Source organism: Amborella trichopoda, chromosome 2, assembly GCF_054954075.1.
Source record: "Amborella trichopoda isolate Santa Cruz 75 chromosome 2, AtrichopodaSantaCruz75HAP2 v2.0, whole genome shotgun sequence".
Taxonomy (NCBI): domain Eukaryota; kingdom Viridiplantae; phylum Streptophyta; class Magnoliopsida; order Amborellales; family Amborellaceae; genus Amborella; species Amborella trichopoda.
In genome coordinates this window covers 11842339-11865326 of record NC_142337.1, presented here as the reverse complement: position 1 = coordinate 11865326, position 22988 = coordinate 11842339, and the positions used below count along the sequence as shown (strand labels likewise).

The 22988-nt window shown below is 41.2% G+C and overlaps 1 pseudogene; it reads right to left on the bottom strand.

The window, feature by feature from the left end:
- Positions 1-18378: 18378 nt before the first annotated feature.
- Positions 18379-22577, bottom strand: LOC148783106 (25S ribosomal RNA; annotated as a pseudogene).
- Positions 22578-22988: the final 411 nt, after the last annotated feature.

Here is a 22988-nt window from a genome sequence, read left to right as displayed (position 1 = left end):
TCTTTTATAATTCAATTTTTTTATTTTTTAATTGGGTGTCCACATAAAATACGTATTCCCGACACTTTGCATCCATTGTTTTGCTCTCTAAGTCCCCGACGTGAGACCAGTATTTACAAAACCTATCGGTTAGATCGTTACCGGTGGGGTGGCGATTCTGGTTAAGGTAGTTTTTAAAGTACCCCAAGTAAGACGAAACTCTCCAAAAAAAATTCGGGACTAAAGCCGACTGGTTCAATGTCGAACCGACGGTTTTTATTCAAAACTGGCCAGTTTTCCTAACCCGTCCGGTTTACTGTTGTCTTCGTCGATTAAAATGCCATTTTAGAGCATCAAATAATGGTCGTTATTTGACACATGCCCATATTTTTTCATAGAACAAGATTTTGCAGTTTTTTTTTCTTCCATTTTGTAGTTTTTTTTTGTTTTTTCGGTCAAATAGTGATGTTATACATTGTAAAGTTTCTATAAATCATCGATTATTGAATCAAAAGTCGAAAAACAAAGAGTTATTGGCGGATTGAAATGGGGATTTTTGAAAATTAGAAATTTCCGTCATTCTATCAAATGCAGCTTTAATACCTCATATATTTTCATAAAAATGGAGGGCTTTGATTGATTGTTGAAGGATTCAACGTTTACATATTACAATTTTTTCAAAACGATGAAGATTTGAGGTTTTTTTGGGCCCGAAGTACTTCTGCTTGAAGAACTGTTTTTATCCAAACAAATTGATTTCCAATCGATTAGTTGATCGATTTTTATCGAATTGATCACTTAAGTTTGATCATAAAGGCCATATCTATCAAATAAACTAGTTATTTTGATTTACTATTGATTAAATGTGTTTCTATCGATTTTTTTTGCTGTGTTTTCTCCTGAAATTTTTATGAAGTGAAAAATTTGCAATGTTTTGAATAAGATCTCAATAGTGAATAACGCTTCATGAAATTTGGGGCATTTGAATCTTAATTGAAGTATCTATCATATCCCCATGTCAATTTGTTCAAAAATGAAAGATTTGGGGTTGATTTCAACTCTAAAGTTTTTGTGTTCTTTGGCTCTATTTTAGGGTCCTTAAAAAAAATTTGTGTTTTTAATAAAATTACTTTTTGTTTTTATGAAAATATGTAATTTGTGATGAATATGAGAAAAAAGAATATATTATTTTTTTAAATAATATTTTTTGGTGAGCCTGTTGGATTGTTTTTAATGTTATATTTTTTTTACAGAAATATGTTTTTTGTGTGATGAATATGAGAAAACAATATTTGTTTCTTTTTAATGTTATATATTTTTGGTGAGCTTGTTGGATTGTTTTTAATATTATATATATTTTTTTATAAACATATTTTTTTGTGATGAATATGAGAAAAAAGTATTTCTTTTTAAGGTTATTTTTGGTGTATGTTACTGATGTTTTTGTTCTCAACTTCTTGTTTAGTTGTGACATTTTCTTCTACTTTATTTTTTTATTTGTTACAAGCTATCTAGCATTTGTTGCAACTTCATACTCCTTAAATCTATTTATTAGGCTCTATGAAGAAAAGAGGTAGAAACTAAAAAATGTTTTACTCATCTCTCATGTTTCCACATGCTGAAATGGATAAAAACTTAACATGTTTTTTTTTTTTTTTTTTAAAATATGCATCTTAATTTTACATTTTAAAGTTGCCATCTTATATAATTTAATTTTTTTCATGTTAAAACCCAACTCAAAAGATTACTGCGTAAATGAGGTTTGGCCATTTGAAAATCGACTTGGCCATATTTTTTTAAAATATGTCATTTGGCCATTTGAAGTAGCAATTAACACCTTGACCCACACGCAGCATTTGAGAAACAAGTTACTAAGTAAATGAGGTGCTCTCTCTTACTACTTTGACTCACAACCTTTCGAAAAATTGGGAACATAATGCTACAAAAAAAATACGCACCCAAACCCAATTATAAACCGTATTAAAGGTTTTCAACATTAAAACAATATTTTTCAACAACAACATTAAAATAATATAAAAGCATATATTGTTGCATCATCCCCTGTTAGTTGGACTTTGTAACTTCACCCATTGAATTTATGTGAATTATAAATTGTCTTGTATATTTTCATAATATTCAAATATTAAATTAAATAAAAAGTTGTTTCAAACTTTTTTATAAGATAAATGTATGTACTATGATGGTGTATACTTAATCTAAGCTTTTCTAATTTTTTTTGGGATTTTGACCCTTTTTTTTTTTTTTTTTCAAAAAAATCTACTTGACCGGTAAATCCGGTTAACCGCTCCGGTTAATCCGATTCTGGTTCGAATCGCTCCCAGCCTCATGACTGGTTAACCGTTCCGGATCGATTTTGAGAACATTGTGCGAGACAATTATTTGTCCACCCTGACATTTCAAACATTAATTATCCTTCATCGGCTTTAAGAGCTAATTAGATGGCAATTCTCATATTTATGACATGATTTTGGGATGCAAGTCTAAGATGACAAGCACAAGATTTTTGGCAACAATAATAGTTTAGTGATTCAAACATTAAGCGCTATTTCTTCTTTCACTACAAAATAATCACCACTCCTTTCGAGAAAATTTGAATTCATACCACTTTCTCTTTTGCTTTTTTTAATCATACAAGTTATTTTATGGAAATTACATTTGATGTAGAAGTTTATGAGAAGAGTCGTCACTTTCAATAAAAATGAAAATCAAAATTGCATCAGAGGTTGAATGAGCTGAAGTCACCTTTAAAAAAAGACGATGAAAATTGCATTGAAGGTAGATTGCGCTGCGGTCTATAAGAAAAGCCGGAGCTTTCAAGAAGGAATTTGAAATCACTTTGAAATCACCTCCATTGGATAAGATTATTTCACAAATGATTCAGCTCAATTCTCAATTCTCAATTCTCTCATATAATGGAGCCCGTCGTGGCAGCTGGCTGCAGTGGTGGTTCAAGAATTCTAGGGTATTGAAAATCATGTATACCCAGGTTATCTTGCATAAAAACATGTTTGAAAATTTCTTTTAGATACATGATCAAGTTATGTTTGGTGGAATTTTTTTACAAGAAAAATAGTGAAAATAGGCATACACAAAATCAATAATAAAAATTTAAAAATAAAAAAAATAAAAAAGAAGAAGAAGAAGTTAAGTTATCCAAAACATGGCTTTGTGTAAGCATGAAAGAGGGTTTGATGGACAATCCCATATTGGACATAAATATCTTGGAAGGTTGAGTGGTGTATTCCCCACCCCTATCTGATCTAAGGTTTTTGATAGTTCGACCTAGTTGGTTTCAACTTCCACTTTATATGGTTGGAATTTGATTATGGCCTCACTTTTGTTTCTCATGAGACAGGTGTGACCAAAACTGGAATGGTCATCAATGAATGTTATGAAGTACCTCATGTGCCCCATGGTAGGCACACTAATAGGTCCATACACATTCGAGTGGATTAGTTCTAAAAGACTAGAGACCCTTTCGACCTTTTGGTGGGACTTCTTTACCATCTTTCCTTTAAGGCAAGCCTCGCATCTATTATGATAGTCGATATTGATTTTATCAAGCAATCATTCTTTCATCATAATATGCATTCTCGATGGATTAATGTGACCTAACCTTAAATGCTATAAAGTAAAATTTTGTAAATTATCACCCATGTAAGCAAACTCCTTTTTCATTTTCATTTCATAATGCCCTTGAACCAAATGGGCTAAAAAAAACAAAGTCTCCATTAATAGAGCAATCATGCACATAGACATTTTCCTCATTGAACAAGAGCATAAACCCGACTTTACTCATCTTGGAAACCGAGATGAGATTCTTCCTCATCCTGGGTGCATAGAGGGTGTCTTTAAGCATAAGAGTTTCACCATTAGTGAGCTCTAACACATAGTCCCCTTTTCCTAAGACCATTTCTATTTGATTTCTACCCATATAAAAATTATGGGTACCGGGTTTAACATCATAAAATATTCTAAAGCCGTTAATAGAATTTGTCACATGGATAGTAGCCCCCGAGTCAAGAACCCACACATGTGCCTCCTCATTGGCAATCAAAGTCTTATGGACCACGCAAACTCTCTCTTTCATTGGTCCTCCACCGGTATTAGCTTGAGGCTTACTGGTATTGGGCTTAGGAGCAAAATGAGGGTTTTGTGGAGGAGAAGGATACGTATAAAACTTTTGGGTATGCTCGTATTTCTTGTATCTAAAGCATTGTACCTTCGAATAATCTTAGTTTGAGGGTCAAACCGATATCCCACCTACCATCATGGGTGTAGGTGGTAGTTTAGGCCTAAAAGGTATGGGTTAGCATAGTTTGGTAGGTAGGCATGAGTTTTAAGAGGGTAAAGGCTAAATGGATAAGGGGAGTAGGATTTTCCCTTTTGCTCCCTCTTCCCTTTCCATTTATCTTTTTCCTTTCTTTTCTTGTTCTTAGCATTATCACTCCCACTTATTCTCACATTACATGTATTCACCATAGAAGAGTTAGGAAACGAAGGAGAGATAGGAGTAATGAGTAAAGGAGTAGAAGAAGATGATGGTTTGTGAGATTTTACCATATGGACCATGGAAGATGGTCCATCCATTGCCATCCTTGTTTGATCTTCCCCCTCCATGAAAAATGTAATGTCCTCCACTATTGTAGGCACATCTTTGGCCATCAAATTGGCTAAAAAGGTCTCTCAAGAGGGAGAGATCGAAAGTACAAATATCATCGTTTGTGTCACCTTGTCATGTGAGTAACCGGCTCTCTCACTCTCTCTTATACAACTCTTGAACTCTCTTAGATGATCACCCACTTTAATATGATAATCTATTTTGCAACACATGAGATTCCTCATTCTAATGATAATTTGAACTTCATTTGATGTGTCGTATTTATTTTTCATGCTCTCCATAATATCTTTGATACATATGGAATTCTCATAGTCCTTAACAAAGGAATCACTCATGGTTGCAAAAATAATATTCATGGCACTTTGGGTTTTGTTATAATATGTCTCATATGCATCCTTAACAACTTGAGGAGCATTGATTGAGGGCGGATTAGGTGGTCTAGAAGTCAATAATGGCAATAGACCATCTTCATGAAACACATAACCAATTTTCATTCTCCATTCGGAGAAGTTGGTTCCATTGAACCTCTCATCCGTAAGCATTTCGATGAGTATTGAATGGGCTGCCATGAGTTCCTATTTGACACTCTATAATCCCTCTAAAGACCCTAAAAGAGACTGTAAATGAGCCTAGCCCTAATACCAATTGATAGTGGATACAAAGACTAAAGCAAATTTTCAAGCCAAAAAATAAGGCAAAATTGACACCTTCAACAAGCCATTTGTTAAAAACCAAGCTAAGTGAATAAGTTACAATCCTATTACATAAAATTATAACCTTTTCTAGCCTTGTCTAACCACTGTAAATAAACTCAAATACCAACCTTTATGGGGCAATTATATATAAAGCAAGACTAGCTTATGAATTACACTTTCATAGCACAAATTACATAAACTATGTCCCAAAGCTTAAATACATCATGCAACTAATCTAAACAAAATTCTAAAGAATAAAATCAGCTAAAGAGGGAATTAGAATGCCAAATTAAAATAGGAAAGTCATGCTTCGAACCCCTTGTGCCGTGCCACGCAATCGGGCCATGTAAGGACTTAATTTTGGCTCTTCGAATTATACAAAAGTGGTTCAATCTCACAGGAGTGTCTAATTCAAATGGGAAAAAATTACACACCTTAAAATCAGTTATTAAGATCTCAACACATTGACATTATCATCCAAAACAGAATGCAAAAGGTTTGAATCGAATAAGATAAAGAACAAGAGAGTTATGGGCAAACTACATACGGTGGTCCCTCAAACCACCAAAACAGTCTTGTATGTAAAGATTATGAAGCCCCATAGGTAAAAATGTGATGAAAAAGTTCCGAAAATGGAGTGACACTCTGAGACTAAATTATTTGATGGGTTTGAAGCAAAGTAATTAAAGGATACTATGCATGATTATAGATTCTCATGCATATAGGATATAACTCATGAATGTCCACACTATGAATAAGCATGATGAAAAAGATTATCAAATGGGGATTCTAAGATCAATGAAGCTTTTTTAAATTCAAAACTTCAGCAACTATAGATGTCAAGGATATAATCTTATGAGAAAATAAAATTCAATGGAGTTTACCTTGATAAATGTACATAATGGACTTAAGCATAAACAATGAGGACCACCATCAAGATCGCCATAAATGGAACTCTAAAAGCCTTATCTCTTCAATTTTCTCTCACAAAACCTTAGAAAAAGGAAGGGAGCAACAATTTTCCAAAATGGTTCAAGAGTTGCGATAGTTAAGGTTTGAGATCTTATGATGTGCTTCTATAACATGGGTGTAACTTTGGATTCAATCAACACCCTTGATACACTAATCCAAAGGTATATGAGAGGCTAATGTACCTAGCCACCCATTCCCATCCAACCACTAAGATGAAGGGATGGGATTTCACACCATTATCACTCACCCTAGCTCTAAGTTATGCTACTTTACCATTTTGTCATTGGCCCATGTTTTTGTTCCAATTGTATCCAATATGGCCTTACAAAAATACCCTTAGTTTTTTAATAATGTATTGGAGTAGATAACCAAAAAGGTTAAAGGGCAAAGAACTAATTCGTAATGCTCACACATGTGGAGATATTCTTCTTTATCAATGCCAATCACTTTGTAGATCTAAAATTTCAAACCAATCAATTTAAAGATAATGTCTCCTTCATACATGTGTATGAAGATATTTTTCTATTCAAATTTGAAAATACATTTTCTCTTTAATATCAAAAAAATAAATTAATTAAACTTCACACATGCCATGACTCATGTGTGAGTTAATTAAGACATGTGATAAAAAGGGGGCCTTAATTTATAACATTATATAACAATATATCATAACACAACCCCTTATAAAACAAGCAACCAAATGTCAATCTAGTCCGCCGCTTAGGGATGAGTGCCCAGCTGGGCGGTGATCCTAGAGTGAGGTGTGGGGTGCCATGTGGCCGCCTTATGGCCATTCGGACGCCACATGGAACCACCAAGTCAAGACTAAAATGGAATTTGAGCCAAACAATATGAAAACCCTTATTTTTTTAGCAAATAAAATTTTGAAAAATTGTCTAAAATTCACAATAAATATTTAAAGTATTTTTGAACAATTATTAGGTTTTTCTCATCATTATAAAATCGGATAAAAGGTATAGTGAAATCTCAAGCTAATAACTATAGGTATCAGGGTACTCCATTGGGCTAGTACCGAATGATATTCCGTTGAGTCTTAGATCGACCCAATAAACCTATGTTCCACAATCTAAAGCAAGGACACATAATTGGCCATATCAAAGCCACTGAGCTAAAACTTTCGATCATTCTGCTCTCAATGGATTACAAGTGTACCCTTGTGGGACATGATCCAACTCAATTACAAGGATTGTCTCAAAGCACATGTGCATTGACTCTTCCAAACTCGGATAATGCATTTGAAAGAGTGGCTTCTCGTAAGAAATGAAAATGTACATGCCATGCAATGGTCTCGTGTCAGGATACAGACTTATGTTCCATAAGTCTTGACCATTCCATATAGGGCGAATACTCAATAAGTACCCGGGTTCTATTTTTCTCATTTAGATTCTCCAAGCCCTGGCCGGTTGCAGTTAAACATGAAGCTAACCTATAAAATCCTGATTAGGAGGTGACCCTCATAGCTTCTTGAGAAATTTCTTTCTCAACACATGAGCTCTCGATACCTCATGCATACTCGGGGTAAAGAATATGGGCTCCATTTCGCAAGATGCCAAGATTTAAATCAATCAATCGCTCCTATTGAATGAGAGACTACTGGATTTTACGCCTTGATAGGCCATATTTCCAACATTAACTAGCGTCCGAAGAACTAGTGGATAGACGAGTGACTTTTCAGTAATAATAGGTCTACCTCAAGGGTCAACATTGAGCTCATACCTCTTTCTTTTAATTATGGGAGACTTAACTAGGCACCTACAGGATGAGGAACCATGGTACATGTTGTTCGCAGGGGACATAGTTTTGATCGTTGAGACCCGAAACAACGTCAACAAAAGTTAAAGCTTTGGAGGGATGCTCTTGAATCTAAATGTTTTAAAATTAGTTGGACTAAGACAGAGTATATAAAATGTAATTTTAGTAATAATAAGAGTAGAGACATAATAGTAGTTAAAATTGATAGCCAAGACGTACAAAAAAGACCGTACTTTCGATATCTTGGGTTGATAATCCAGGAAACTGGAGAGATCAATGAAGATGTCACATACAGAATTAGAGCTGGGTGGGCAAAATAGAGATGTGCAATTGGAATTTTTTGTGATCATCGCATACCAACAAAGCTGAAGGGTAAGTTCTATAGAATATCTGTGAGACCAGCTTTGCTCTATAGGGTAGAATGTTGGGTAGAGAAAAAAAATATACCCATAGAATGAGTGTAGTAGAGATGAAGATGTTGAGATGAATGAGTGTCAAGACAAGAAATGTTAAAATTCAAAATGAATCAATTCAGGAAAATTCAAATGTGGCGTCAATCTGTAATAAGATGAAAGAGAGTAGACTTCAGTGGGCTGGCCATGTATGGTGCAACACCTGTTTGGAAGTGCAAGTTAGTTCAAGTGGAAGGATTAAAAAGGGCAAGGGGTATATCAGCACGCATCGTTGGAATGCGGGCTCTTGAAAGCATCCCCAGCCAGAGAAGTATGATGACCTCATCTGCCCAGACGCGGATCATCAATCTAAGGAGAACTATAAACTTTTACAATGAATCGACGAAGCCTAGCGATGATAAAAGGCGCCACATTAAAGAATTCTAGGCTGTCTACCCCTTTGCTTTGGAGATCCATTCGGTCTCCCACTCTCTATCACAAGCCTCTCAGCAGAGCCATTTCCTTTTGCCGGGAGAAGCCTACAATAATTTGGAAGATGGACATCGGCAATATCTGGGTCTCTCATCATATTGCGATTTGCAACAGCCTAACTAGCTGACTGTGGCAGAGGGAGCAACTCTGGAGGTCTATTCTTCCGATCCTCATCATTCCGAAATGGACCCGGATTCCTACAATCGAACGGGCTCCATATTACATCGCCAAAGGTTCTTGGAAGATTTTCTTGACATATACTATGCCTAAAGCTTCATTGACCACTCACCACGGAAGTCCCCACTCTGTCTGTGACAGAGCGGAGTTTACAAGCTATTTACCCTGCACCAGTGCTGCACTCTATGTGCCCCTTGTCGCTGGCCTACAAGGCAAAGATCGCCTTCTCACATCAGAGATGGCGCCTACGCGAAGCATGGTGGGATATGAGGAATCATTTCTCAATCAATTTTGATGACATAAGTCAAGGTCTCTCTAGAGCTACGCCTCGCCTCAAAGCTTGCATTTCTTTGAAAGGCCTTATCCAGATTGATTCCAAAAGATACTCTCAGCGTCTCTATAACCATTATGTGAAAGCAGGAGTCTGCAGACTCGTAAAGATTGAGGAGTTCGAAACTAATGAATGGTGGGAAAGCCACATTAAGGAGATGGAGCGGATGCAAAGTTATGAGAAGGCTAGCCCCAGACAAGTCAAAAGAGTTGGCTTTGCTGACTGGCCACTGGATGTTTACAGACCTCTGGGTCTGCTTATCATCTCAAACTTCAACTATACGAGCTTCATGTGGAGATCTTCTTCCGAGGAGTTTAGAGAGCTTCTAAAGTTTCAAAATCCCATTGTCAATGTCTGCCCTAGACTAAACCAAACAGTGAGACGATCGATCACAAGGAAGCAAGTTATGTTGACTGCTTGAACTGTTGTTGTGCAGTTAGGCGGCATTGGCGGAAGAAGTATTCATCAGAAGCCCGTAGGTTTTATCCTCTGAAGGGCACCGGGCAAACCAGCGACAGGGAAACTTGACACTAGACTACTAGTACCCGCCAAAGACATAAGGGATGCTTACTCGAGATATGGCGCAAGAACGTGTCGGCCCAAGCCGATAACGCGACCACTAGATGAAGGTGAAGATCATGATGTTTTACCTGTAACTTCATTCTTTAGAGGTGAAGGTATATTAGATTGCAGTTTCCAGGCCTCCAGCGAGGTTCCAGAGATAATCAGCAGAACGAAGAAGATTCCTGAAGAATATGAGTACTCGATCGATCCAGTACATCAAGGGACGAAAGGAAGGTTATCCCTAGGGAGACAAGAGATGCAAGTTGAGCGACGTCAGTCGCGAGATGCTATGGTAAGTGTATCAGAGTTGCAGGTCAATGTATCAGGCGTATCTGGTATGCAAGTCGAGCAATAGCAAGATGCTATGGCTGGCTGTAATGTCAAGGCTCGCAGGTCAATGTATCAGGCGCTATGGTATACAAGTCGAGCGACGTCAGGAGCGAGATGCTATGGTAAATAAAGTCGCAAGATGCTATGGTAAGTGTAAAGAAGTGAGACGCGCAATAGGGGTATCAGTAGAGCGATTGAGTTAATACTCAAGCTGTGGAGTCAAACAAGAGTTCCTTCACCCTCGCTTGCCGATCCCCTATTCGCTCGACCTCAAACCTTATGCCTTATCTTGTTTAGTTTGATTCGGTAGTGACTAGGAATCTCTCATATCCTATTCCCCACTGAACGAGCATTCAAGCATTCATTCCTGCCTCGATCCATCCAATGAAGCAGCAGGGATTGATGAATTGGATAAGCCTCTATCGATCCTGGTGGTGGGGTAGTAGGCTCTAAGGCTTACTCGTATCCCATGAATTGGAGATACTTAGTAGATTGATGGATACTTGTGGTACCAGAGATGGGGGAAGGAATCAATGAATGCAAAGGAAGATTCTCCCTATGGAGGAATGAATGGTATGGCAGGACAAGCATAAGAAGAGGCCTCCTCCTTTCCCACCCCTTCTTCATTCTCTTTTATCTGGCTCTACTAAGGAGTGAACGATTCAAACATCAATAGAATCTTTGACGCCCGAGAAATCGGATTCAAGGGGATGGGACTTTATAGGTGGGACTATTTCCAGAGATGACAATTATCCGCCTATCACTCCTGCACCACTTGCCTTCCGGCAACCACCAATGAATAGGATGGTGAGGAGTCTCGACTCGAAGGAGAGGAGCAAGATAGTCCTACGGTCAGTCGCGGAAGATCGATAGCTGGTGAATTCCAGCTATGCACTGATGAGATAAAGCATTCCCCGGACTCAGCCTTTTGTGGAAAACGACCCAGCTAGGGAAAGAAATAGAGAGATTCAGAATCAAGATCTGATTTGTTTCGGAGAAATGCTCTGCTTCAAGATCTTAGTCCCTAGACCTTGGCCTTCATCTCGTTCTCTTAGTCAATCGAACCTTCTGCAGCGGGGGAGAAAGGAAAGGAAGATGCCCTCCTCTGAGAGCCCCCATTGCGGATCGCAGCATGGGATACAAACTCGAATTGATTGGTCCGCACTTGGCCGGGAAGGAGGTGGAAGCAGCTAACTAAGAGGTTCATCCCTTATTCATTTCTCTCTGGCCTCTTCTGGGCATGGAATAAGTAGTTGACTCCCATTCGATCGATAGAATACTAAAAAGAAACATCCTTCCCATTGTTCCAAGGACCTACCTTTCAATTCAGAGATTCAAGCCTTTATTCTTGACCCCTAAGGAGGTGACTCTATTGGACTGTCAACCCCTGCTACTAGAGTAGCGGAGGACCCTAGCAGAAGTGGATTTCACTGTCGGAAGCCAAGGGTCCAGTCTATCAATCCATTCAAGTTCTTGGGGTTTGTCATTCTTGCATTGGTTGAGTGCCTAGTCGGGGAATCGGTTGAATTTGCTATGCTTTATGTGCCTGGTTCCGGCCAATCCTGTTGGATGGGCGGCAGTTATGAAAGGTGAAGATCTTGGTCTTCTGGACTGGCTTTCAAGGCTAGAATCCAATCTAACCGTTCTTTCCCACATGGGTGCTTCTGGCATGTGAGCCTCTAATGAGATTCTTGTGACTGACCTACCTTGGGGATAAAGTCTCGTTCGAGGCAGATATGAAAGTCTGATAAGGTCAGTTGGGAAAAAAAAAAACTCCTCTTCTTATATCTCCTCTCCTGACCCCTTTATGGTCAGATATGTGATAACCTTATTAGTCGAGTAGTAAACTCCTCGACCTGTGTCTTCTGAACCTGAGCATGTTTATCATATAAGATGCTTCTCTTGGGGATAAATCAATTATAGGTGGGTAGCTATTGCTGGCCCAGGCAAGAGTTGCATGTGGTCGGTCGTTAGATGCCACCGGTTATCATTCAGACGTATGCGTGATATGCGGGATATAATGTCTTAACAACTTGAGTTTATACAATCCATTGTTGCTTGCCTCTCACCAATCAGTCAAAGCTTCAGCTACGGAAAGAAAAGTGAGGCGGGGCTAGGGAGGGTGGCATCGCACTATTCCATCCGAGGTGGTAGGGAGGGAGACATTGCGAGCAGGGAAAGAAAGGGATTTGACGATTCATTAATTGGCCGATCTCACTCGAGATGCATGGCCTCTAGCCAGTCAAGATATTAGTTGCTGCTGAGTGGGTCAACCATCCCTTACTCAGCAGACATTTACTTCCTGTCGTTAGGACGTCTATCCCACCGATCCGGACCCTGAGGAAGATGGAGTGAGGGTCTTGTCTTTACTCATTCGTCGATCGTCGCCTCAGTGTTCAAGTTCATTCTTTGGATAAAGGCTCATTCTCGAGAAGACAGGCTGTTAATTCTGTGATGGATTTTGAATCTTGGTCCTACGGAATAAGGGATTTCTTTCTCCGGTCGGGGAGGGAGCTACCGCCGTCACCACCACCACCACCACCACCAATCAGCACCACCAACTTCTCCAGCACTCACATTTGATATAGTTGTTTCATACACAATATTTTGAATGTTTTGAGTCCAATATTTTTATTCTTTCCTGAACCTAAAATTAACCATATTAAGCAGTTTTAAATCACTTTGAGTGCGTCAACTATGAATTGAATTTGTTAAAACGACATCATGCTATTGTGGGCTTTGAATGTTTTAATGATATCTTATTTCTAATCGTATTCCACAGGTCAATCTTGGATCATTAAAAAAAAAAGTCTATACAGATTAAATTTTCGCCACATGCTTTCGCCCTTTATGAGGTTGCCAACTTTTAAGAATAGGCTTGTCGTGGCCATGCCTTGAGTTCTATTCCTACCACGGACAAAGGACCTCTTTCGCTCTTACGGCTATTTAGACATTAAAAATATAAGTACATAATAACACAATCCTCTCGTCAACATGGAGACAAGGGTGTTATTATCAAAGTTAATGCGTGTTTTGTGTTAACCAGATTTGCATATCGATAAGAAACTTATCCATCCAATGACATCTAAGCTGTTCTTTCTTAACATAAATATTCATGTTTCTTACTTCTTACATTCTTTATTCTTTCAAGACGGGCCTTCTTTTTCTCTCTTCAGGGTGATTTATCATTTCAAATGTTAAGGTGTAGCAGACACAACAAGCATGCTACAGATTGAATCTAACATCATCTAATGACCACAAAATAGTTTTTTTTTTTATTTCTTGGTTTTATACAAGGATGAAGTTTCTATAAGGCCTAGGCTGAACCAAAACGAAATAAAGCCTCACCTCATATGTCGTCTAGATAACACTTTTCACAATGAAAATCTCCATGATGGCTGTAAAAGAAATTTCAAAGTCATTTTGAAATTAAAAAAAAGAGTATAGATCTTCTGAATCTATAAACACTTCCTTTTAAGGTGAAATAGATGGTCTAGGTAATTTGTTACTGTAAGACAAAACAAAAGATTGGAAACATACCTTGTAGGGTCCTTCGAGAAATGCAGAAACGACACGGACTCGTCTTATACTTCTCGCTGCGCTTATGTACTCGTCGAATGCGGCGTTATTACTAGAATAACCTACTTATTTTCACGCTTCAAGAACAAGGGCTGTGATGGAACCCTTAGAGAGATTTTCTATGAGGAAGAGAGAGAGATGGAGATGGCGAGAGATTGAGAAGTTAATTATTTCCAGCACTTGTGTCTCTTAAAAGATTTCCTTTTTAACCAAACTACCCATAGGGTATCTATAGATCATTGAGCCTCGCAAGCGTTTGAGGCCGATTTGCTCAACAAATCGGGCCTCTAGGTTCGTACGACAAGTCGCCTCAGAAATAGAATAACATGAAAGAAAAGTCGTCTCTCTCTCAAATGGGAGTAAGGAACCACCCGAAGCATGTTCGATTGGAAAGTCTATCGCCAGCTGCATCTCCCACCCCCAAAAACTTATAGGCCCAGATGCCCTATGTTCTCGATCCAACATGCCGGCCCACGGCCGCCTATCAAATGAATGGGATGATCGACTGAACAACTTCTCAATACGACTCCTTCCGGGAGTAAGAGATTTGACTCTCGGCATACCAATGGTTTGAATTAGATGGCCCCATTTCTCTTTCTGTCCCTACCCTCTTGTGGAAGTGGACGGTGACTTACTAGACTCTGCCACCATCCCCCTCTAATATTGAGAGGGGAGTCATTAGCATTAAAAGGAATAGGTGATCATGGGCCGTGGAGGAACCTTACTCTAATCTAAAGGGGAAGGAATTTCTCTCATTACAGCCCCCCGTCTGAGATAGATAAAGGCATCCAGATAGGGAACCATTCCTTCATGCGCACAACCCGACTACTTTCTTTCTGATTCCAAAAGTCCCCCCCCCCCCCCTACTAACTTATAGGCTTATCAATTTTGAAAAGAAGGAACGTGTCACCTCTCAAATCCTCTCTGATGTGTTAGAATAATTTGCTCAGTTCTATCTCTCTAAGAAGAAGGATAGTCTCAAGGAACCAGATTCTCATTCTCACCATTCAGCTTGCACAGCAGGTATCACTTCCACTTCTCGTCCATCATCTTTGTGGGTGATTGACTCTAGAGCCTCCCATCACATGGCGGGCTCTTCCACGGACTTCCATTCTCTTGGCAATTTTTCTGGCCATAGTTTTTGGTAGGAATGACTAATGGAGCTTCAGTTCCTGTTCAAGGAGTTGGTCCTATTTCCTTTCCCTCTATCTCTCTTCCTAGTGTTTTTCATGTTCCCGGTCTTGACAAGAACCTTTTTTCAGTTAATCAACTGTGTAAGCCTCTTAATTGCAGTGCAACCTTATTTTCTTCTGCTTAAACTGAAAAAGGTGTTTCAAGACCGGGAGGATGATTGGTTCGGGTAAGGAAAAAGGGGGCATCTACATTCTTGACACGGGGCAAATTTTGAGTCACTCGGCTACTACTACTGTTTGTTCGGTACCTCTCGACACATGGCATAAGCGACTTGGACACGTGAACTTTCAGCGTCTTCATTCCATGGCTGAATAGGGACTTTTTGGGACTCTACCTACCTAGTTTTGCAAAAGATGTTTTTAATCAATGTACTACCGAGTGGAAAATGACCTTTTGCCAACAAATCAATTCATTGTAATAGACCTTTTGAGTTAATTCATACGGATGTTTGGGGACCTGCTCCCGTGTTATCTCATTCAAAGCTCCATCGAAGTACATGGTCCCAAAAAGGATCAGATTCTCCATACTCAATGTCAGTGTAAAAGACTTCTTCATCCGGAAAATCCATCATGGGCGGCTTGTAACATGGTAAAGGGTGATGTTCAAGGGCAATAGCTTGTCCCAACATTGATTTTTGGGTGACATAAGTGATATCGAAATTTTCCACCTAGCAATTCGGCCTGAAACAACAGGCTTTTCAAAGAGATACTTGAGCGGGTCCATGCATGCGAGAAGCAGTACTTGATAAGACAATAGGTAGTGTCTGAGGCGTTGAGTAGCCCAAACCAAAGCGAGACAGGTCTTCTCTAATGGTGAATATCTGGACTCGCAGTCGGTCAATTTTTTGCTCAAATAGTATATGGCCTATTTTCTTCGGACTGTGTCATCATGTTGACTAAGCACACATCCCATGGACGTCTTTGTGGTGGATAAGTAGAGCAGTAAGGGTCTTCCCAGAACTGGAGGATTCATCAAATCTTTTTTTTTTTTTGATCAAAAGCCCGTTGGCAATCCTCATTCCATTGCTTAGGGGAGTCCTCTTTAAGGAGTTTGAATATCGGCTCACTGATGGGCGTGAGTTGTATGATGAAGCGAAGACAATCTGTGTGATAATAAACCCTTTCTTTTTCCGTTTACGGCGGCAATAATATCCTTGGCCTTTTCTGGGTCTATCTCGATCCCTCTTTGACTTAGGATTCATCCTAATAACTTGCTAGATGTAGCGCCGAAGATACACTTTTGAGGATTCAACAGCAATTTGTACTTTCTGAGGCGGTCGAACACTTTCTGAAGGTTGTTTAGTAAGTGATCTTCTCTATTTCGCGATTTGACGATCATGTCATCAATGTATACTTCCGCCTCTTTGTGCATCAGATCATGAAACAGAGCCGTCATTGCCCACTGATAAGTGGCGTCAGCATTCTTTAGCCCAAACAGTATTACAGTATTTCAGTACGTGCCAGCTGGTGTGATGAAAGAGGTCTTCCTTATTTATGTCTTTAGGAGCCATCTTGATCTGAAACGAAGCGCGCTGTATCCATCCATGAAACTAAACATCTCGTACCCTGCCGTATGATCAATGAGAATCAGAATATTGGGCTGGGGAAAATCGTCCTTGGGGCAGGCCGCCTTATTGAGGTCACAAAAATCGACACAAAGATGAATTTTCCCATTCTTTTTCTTTACCGGTACGACCTTTGTTAACCAATCTGGATGCTTCTCAGTTCGGATAAACTTGGCATGACATCCAATAATTGTTAAACTTCTGCCTTAATCTCTATCTCATGTTCGGGTCTGAACTTCTTGGCCGCTTGTTTCATAGGAGTCAAGTTCGGTCCCCTATAGAGTAAGGGGGGTGTAGGTTGTGTCAATACATCTGAGAGAAAGAGTACGGATGAGATCGCCAACCAAAAATCCCCCCCCGAGCTAACGACAGATGTAAGAGTGCCTAAAAAGTACGGGAAGAGGGAAAGGCCAATAAAATCATCAACTTCCTCCCCCGAAAGAGCAGACTAAATCGATAGGAGAGGTCATCAGGGACAAGGGGTCTGGAACCTAAAAGCTAGAAATAGGGCACAAAAGAGGGCATAGAGGACCCGGACCCGTACTTCCTTGAGGATAGGGGAGATACGATCATGAAGTAGGAAGCCTAATGAAAACAGGTAAGTGAAACCTGAGGAATTAGACCGTAAATCCTGGTTCGGAAGAGGGACAGGAGGAACCAAGGGAAGAGAGGTTTTGACCTCAAATCAAACTCAGTCAAACCTAGGATCCTATCCTAATGGACGGCCCAACTGAGCTCAACCGATGTCTGGCCTATGTGGCACGGGTAAATAATATAACCACCGGTAACCCCAGGATGATCCACAAGAAAGGTGGCAGGAGTCGAACCTATAGCCCTCTATACCCAAAACATATGCGCTGAGATTGCGCTCTACACCTCCTATCTACAACCCCCACCGGAGAGCACTATAATATTCACTGAGACTATTATCACCTTGTTGCAGCCAGAAAATATTTTCATACAGTTCCTACATCCTATAGATGTGTTTGTATGAGGAATATATTCCGAGTTGCATTCTGGTGTTGATTGGTTTCGAAGTATTACCATCGGTGACTAGCTTTCATAAAGCTCTGTGGGCGGTGGGTTCCGTTCGATGTCCGTTCAATCACCATAGAGAGTGTTAAGCTCATTAATGGAAGAGACGCGAGGGCTTTCAGACTCGATGGAAGCTTATCCTGGCTTGTGTTAAGCATATAGTGAGATTCCGCAATGAGCACACTCGAATTACTTAGCGGACTATATGATAGCAGTTCTCGCTTCTTCGGTCAGGTAGGGGATTCAATCTAGCCACACATTCCCCTACGACTACCTTGTGACGACTTCACCCGTGTCTCCCCGAGCGGCATACCCCACCCTCATTGAGTACATAAGGGTCGCGGGCTCGACTTTTGTAGTCAGTTCTATTTCTCGATAGGGGCGGGGAACGGATATAACTCAGTAGTAGAGTGTCACCTTGATTAGGCGGGGACAGGATTCGAACCTGTAATTCTCATATTATGAGCCTGATGAGTTGACCAATTACTCTACCCTACTTGTTCTCCTTCTCTTTGTTTCACTATTCCCACCGCTCATTCAATCACTTGCCTTTCCTTCTCCTTCGCTATTTCCTTGATTCCTCGTTGATTCCTCTTCCCCCTATTATCTTCTTTGTCAAAAAGCCCCCACCCCCTAAAGAGAAAGTAGTTTCGTTTAGTACGAGATCGCTTCACTCCTCGCGGTGCTTACACCTCTTGCCTATCGAAGTTATGTTAAAAAACCTCGTATGAGTACTTGTATAGAGAAGGATTTCCAATGTTTAAGACAACGAGTGACTAAACTGATGTAAACTCCTCTCATTGCTTTGAGAGTGAGTCTATGGCTCAGCTCAGATGCGGCGCAACAGTTCTTGCATACCAACTTAGCTGCCCGGCGCTGCTATTGGCATAACAACCAGTACATCATAGGTTCGTCTAACCCAATCCTCTCGTAATAGGTTTGGCTCCTTGCAGTTCTCCCTTTAACACCAATGGCAGATAGAAACCGAACTGTCCCATGACATTCTAAACCCAACTCACGTACCACTTTAATCGGCGAACAACCGAACCCTTGGGACCTTCTTCAACCCCAGGATGTGATGAGTCGACATCAAGGTGCCAAACGACTCCGTCGATAAGAGCTCTTGGGAGTTATCAGCCTGTTATCCCTGGTGTACCTTTGATCCATTGAGCGAGAGCCCTTCCACACGGGACTCCCGAATCACTATGGCCGACTTTCGTCTCTGTTCGACCAGCCTATCTCACAGTCAGACAGGCTTATACCATTACGCTCATGAGCATAATCTTAGCTTGAGCCTACCTTCGTACACCTCCGTTACTCTTGAAGAGGCATCCGCCTTAGATAAACTACCCACCTCGTAGTGTTCCCCCTCCCCGAATGATCGGTGCGGCGGTTAGGCATCCTTAGACGAAAGAGTGGTCTTTCAGAATTGGGAGATCTGTGTCACCACCTCCCACCTATCCTACACATTCGATCAAGGTTGTCACTGCGAAGCTATAGTCAAGGTGCACGGGGTCTTACCGTCTAGCCGTTGGTACTTCGCATCTTCACAGAGAGATCAATTTCACCGGGTCCATGTCGAAGACAGCGAGGTAGTCGTTGCACCATTCGTGCAGGTCGCTACTTATGCGACAAGGAATTTTGCTACCTTAGGACAGTTAGAGTTACTGCCGCCGTTTACCGGGGCTTTCAGTCAAAGCTTATAAGACTTCTCCTTTCGACCTTCCGGCACCGGGCAGGTGTCAGACTCTATACATCGTGTTACCACTTAGAAGAGTACTGTGTTTTTAATAAACAGTCGCTACCCCATGGTATGTGCCGCTTTCCTAATCAAAAGATAGGAGAGCACCCCTTATCCTGAACTTACAGGGTCATTTTGCCGAGTTCCTTTGACATGGTTCTCTCAAGCGCCTTAGTATACTCAACTTGTTCACCTAAGTCAGTTTGGGGTACGGTCAGTTCACCGGGAGGATCGCCCTCCCAATTTGAAGTTTTTTCCTGGAAGTTGAAAGCCTTTATGACTATGACAACTTACGCTCTGCTCTCTCACGACCCCTATTCTAAGACTAAAGGCCCCTACTGAAGATTCAAAAGGCGAGCACTGAAATGAGAAAGGCGACCGAAGGGTTCACACTAGAAAGTGCTTATAAAGGTGTTAGCAAGTGCGCGGAGCTGGAGCTCACCTATGGGAAAGAGCGCCCGTTGGGCCGAGTCTTTGCCTTTAGATAACTCAAAGTGTCCGCCTATCTCGTTCAGTCTACTCCACGTAGCAAGGTCAAACTATTGCCAGGGCTTTTTGCTGTCAAAACGAACATCCATTACGAGTGCTTTGTTGGGCACTCTCAAACAAGAGCTTTGCTTTTTGCAAAGCCCTCATAAGTGATTTGCTTTGCAGCCAACGAGCCCCAACAAGTTCATTCGTTAGTTAAGTCTTGTTAAAGCCCTCTTGAGGGCTTTTTTGCTGCTGCCCAATAGAGTGCTGCTTTGATGCAACCAGCAAAGCCTCAGCGAGTTCAGTCGTTAGCGCACCCTACTAAACCAAGTACATAGTAAAGAGCCCTTTTTGTTGCGTGAGTTCAGTTGTTAGTTAAGTCTTGTCAAAACCCAATTAGTAAAGAGCCCTTTTTGCTTTTGTCCAAAAGTTAGGACCGACAGCATCAAAGCATTCGCTCTAACGAGTGAGTGCTTTGTAAGAGCAAACAGCCAGCAAGCGTAAGCTCGAAAGCAAGAAGCAAGCGCGTGCACCACTAGCGCATCCATTTTCTTGCAAGAAGCAAGGGCGCTAACGCTAGTGCATCTCTTTTCTTGCTTGCAAAAGTTGGTTTGTTTTTTTCCCAGCAAGAAAACGCTAGCGTGCAGCAAGAAAACTGATGCGCTACTGAACGAGTAAAGTATACTACACAAGGCATTAGATTAATGGTTTTCGCTAGCGCGCTCTCCCTGCTTGGTGTAGTTTTCTTCGTTTCTTCAACAATCGCTTTTTTTTAAAAGCAAACCCACCCTCAACAACGAGTGTTTTGACATTGCCACCACTGACTTTGCTCCTTGCTTGCCTTGCCACTGCCTGAACAGCTGAGTTCTTTGTTCTTAGGTCGCCAAACTACGATGAGAGTTTCACCTTTTGAAGCGCCAGTAGCTTAGAGGGCCAGGCACGTCTGAGTCAGAAAGGCTTTTCTGACTCAAGGTTCATCTTAGGGAAAGGAGAGCAAGGGGAAGAGGGGGCAGCCCTCGGCCCGATCATCCAATTCGCTCCAACAGACAGACATGGTTCAGCAGTCAAGGAAACTTCGTCACTCGCGTGTACCCATCGGACGACAGATTAGGGGCTTCCTTAGGGACCGATTCACTCTGCATAGATTGACTGAACGCAGAAAGCCTTAAACTGGCAGGTGATCACATTTTTCACAGGATTTCTCGTTAGTCATGTCAGCATTCTCACTTTTGATATCTCCAGGTGTTGTCACCAAAAACCTTCCCCGATTGACAGAACGTCCTGCTACTGACACTTGAAAATGCTTTCAAGGTCTCATTGCTTCGATGAATCACTTGAGCCCTGATACATTTTCGATGCCATGGAGCTAGACCAGTGAGCTATTACGCTTTCTTCAAAGGATGGCTGCTTCCAAGCCCACCTCCTGATTGTCATTGCTCGATCACTTCCTTTTCCACTAAGTGATTTCTTAGGGACCTTAGTGTACGATCTGGGCTGTTTCCCTCTCGACTTTAGATCTTAGCACCCAAAGAGTCTGTCTGTACAAACGATCTAGGCCTGTCTTCGGAGTTTCCCTGGGGTTGGTCAAGCTTTTTGGGGGCCACCCTAGCCCATTGAGTGCTCTACCTCGGGCCATCGACACCATACGCTCTACTGAAATAGATTTCGTGAAAAACCAGCTATATCTGATCTTGGTTGGCCTTTCACCCCTAGCCACAAGTCATCCCCATATTTTTCCACATACGTGGGTTCGGTCCTCTAAGGCTTGTTAGAGCTCTCTTCAACCTGCGCATGGCTAGATTGATCAGTTTCAGGTCAAATAGGAAAAACTAAAAGATTCAACATTTGGAAAGCGCACCTAATGGCTTAAGCCACTGTTCCCATTTCCTCGCTGACCCATCATGTGAAAGGTACACCGTTAGATTGAGTGCACCCGCCGTTTGGCTCTAAGCTCTGCTCCTTCGACTGATTGTTCGCATTGGATCTCAGGTTCTCTATTGCACTCCCTAAATAGGGTTCTTTTCACCTTTCCCTCACGGTACTTGTACACAATCGGTCATTGAGGAAGACTTAGGCTTAGAGAGTGGTCCCCCTTTCTCGTGTAAAAGCGATCAGAATTCGAACACGCTGCGTTTTACTGGGAAGGATAGAACCATGGGAACTAATCTACTATCACCTTCTTGGGTCAGATCTTCCAACCTTTTCACAATTCCCGGACCAACGGTTTTTCCATCATCCAATCCACAACAAATCGAATGAAACCAATGAGAACCAGTTACACGAGCTTAATAGGAGCCTACGAAAACTAGTTTGTTAGGCCCGAGTTACGTTTAAACGAGTGCAGTTCTACGAAACGAGCCTAATAGGAAAGGAAGCGAAGTGCGTAAGCACTGAGCGAGCCATGAGCGAAGCAAGAGGAACGAGGTTAAGCGGCTCCGCACCTTTGCTTCGTTTCGCTTCGAGGATGAAAGAAGATTGAATTGCTTTGCTTCGCTAGCGCGAAGCTTCGTGGTAAGCTTCGTGTTTCTTTTTCTTCAAAGCCCCAATCCGCTCTCGCTCGCCGATACTAACGGGGTCTCGGTTGATTTCCCTTCCTTTAGCTACTCAGATGTTTCAGTTCGCTATGTTTTCAAAGTCCTAAGAGCGCAGACTAGCCACGTTGGATACGGTTTCCCGATCAGATGATCCATGGATCACAGACGATATCTCCCCATGGCCTTTTGCCTTTTCAAGCGTCCTTCCTTCTCAATGCTCGGGCATCCATCAAATGCATTCGGTACACTGAACACAACATAATCTCGATGCAAGCAAGGTCTAATGGCTGGGATTTTTGCTGTTGCAAAGCAAAAGCTAGGAGGGCAAGCCAAGTCTTGTCAAAGACAACAAACTACAGCTCGAAAGCAAGAAGCAAGGGGGCGCTAATGCGCATCCGTTTTCTTACTGGAGTGCGTTAGCGCCCAGCCGACTACAGCTAGAAAGCAAGAAGCAAGGGTGCTAACTCGCCACACATCCGTTTTCTTGCAAGAAGCAAGGGCGCTAACACACCGCTAGCACATT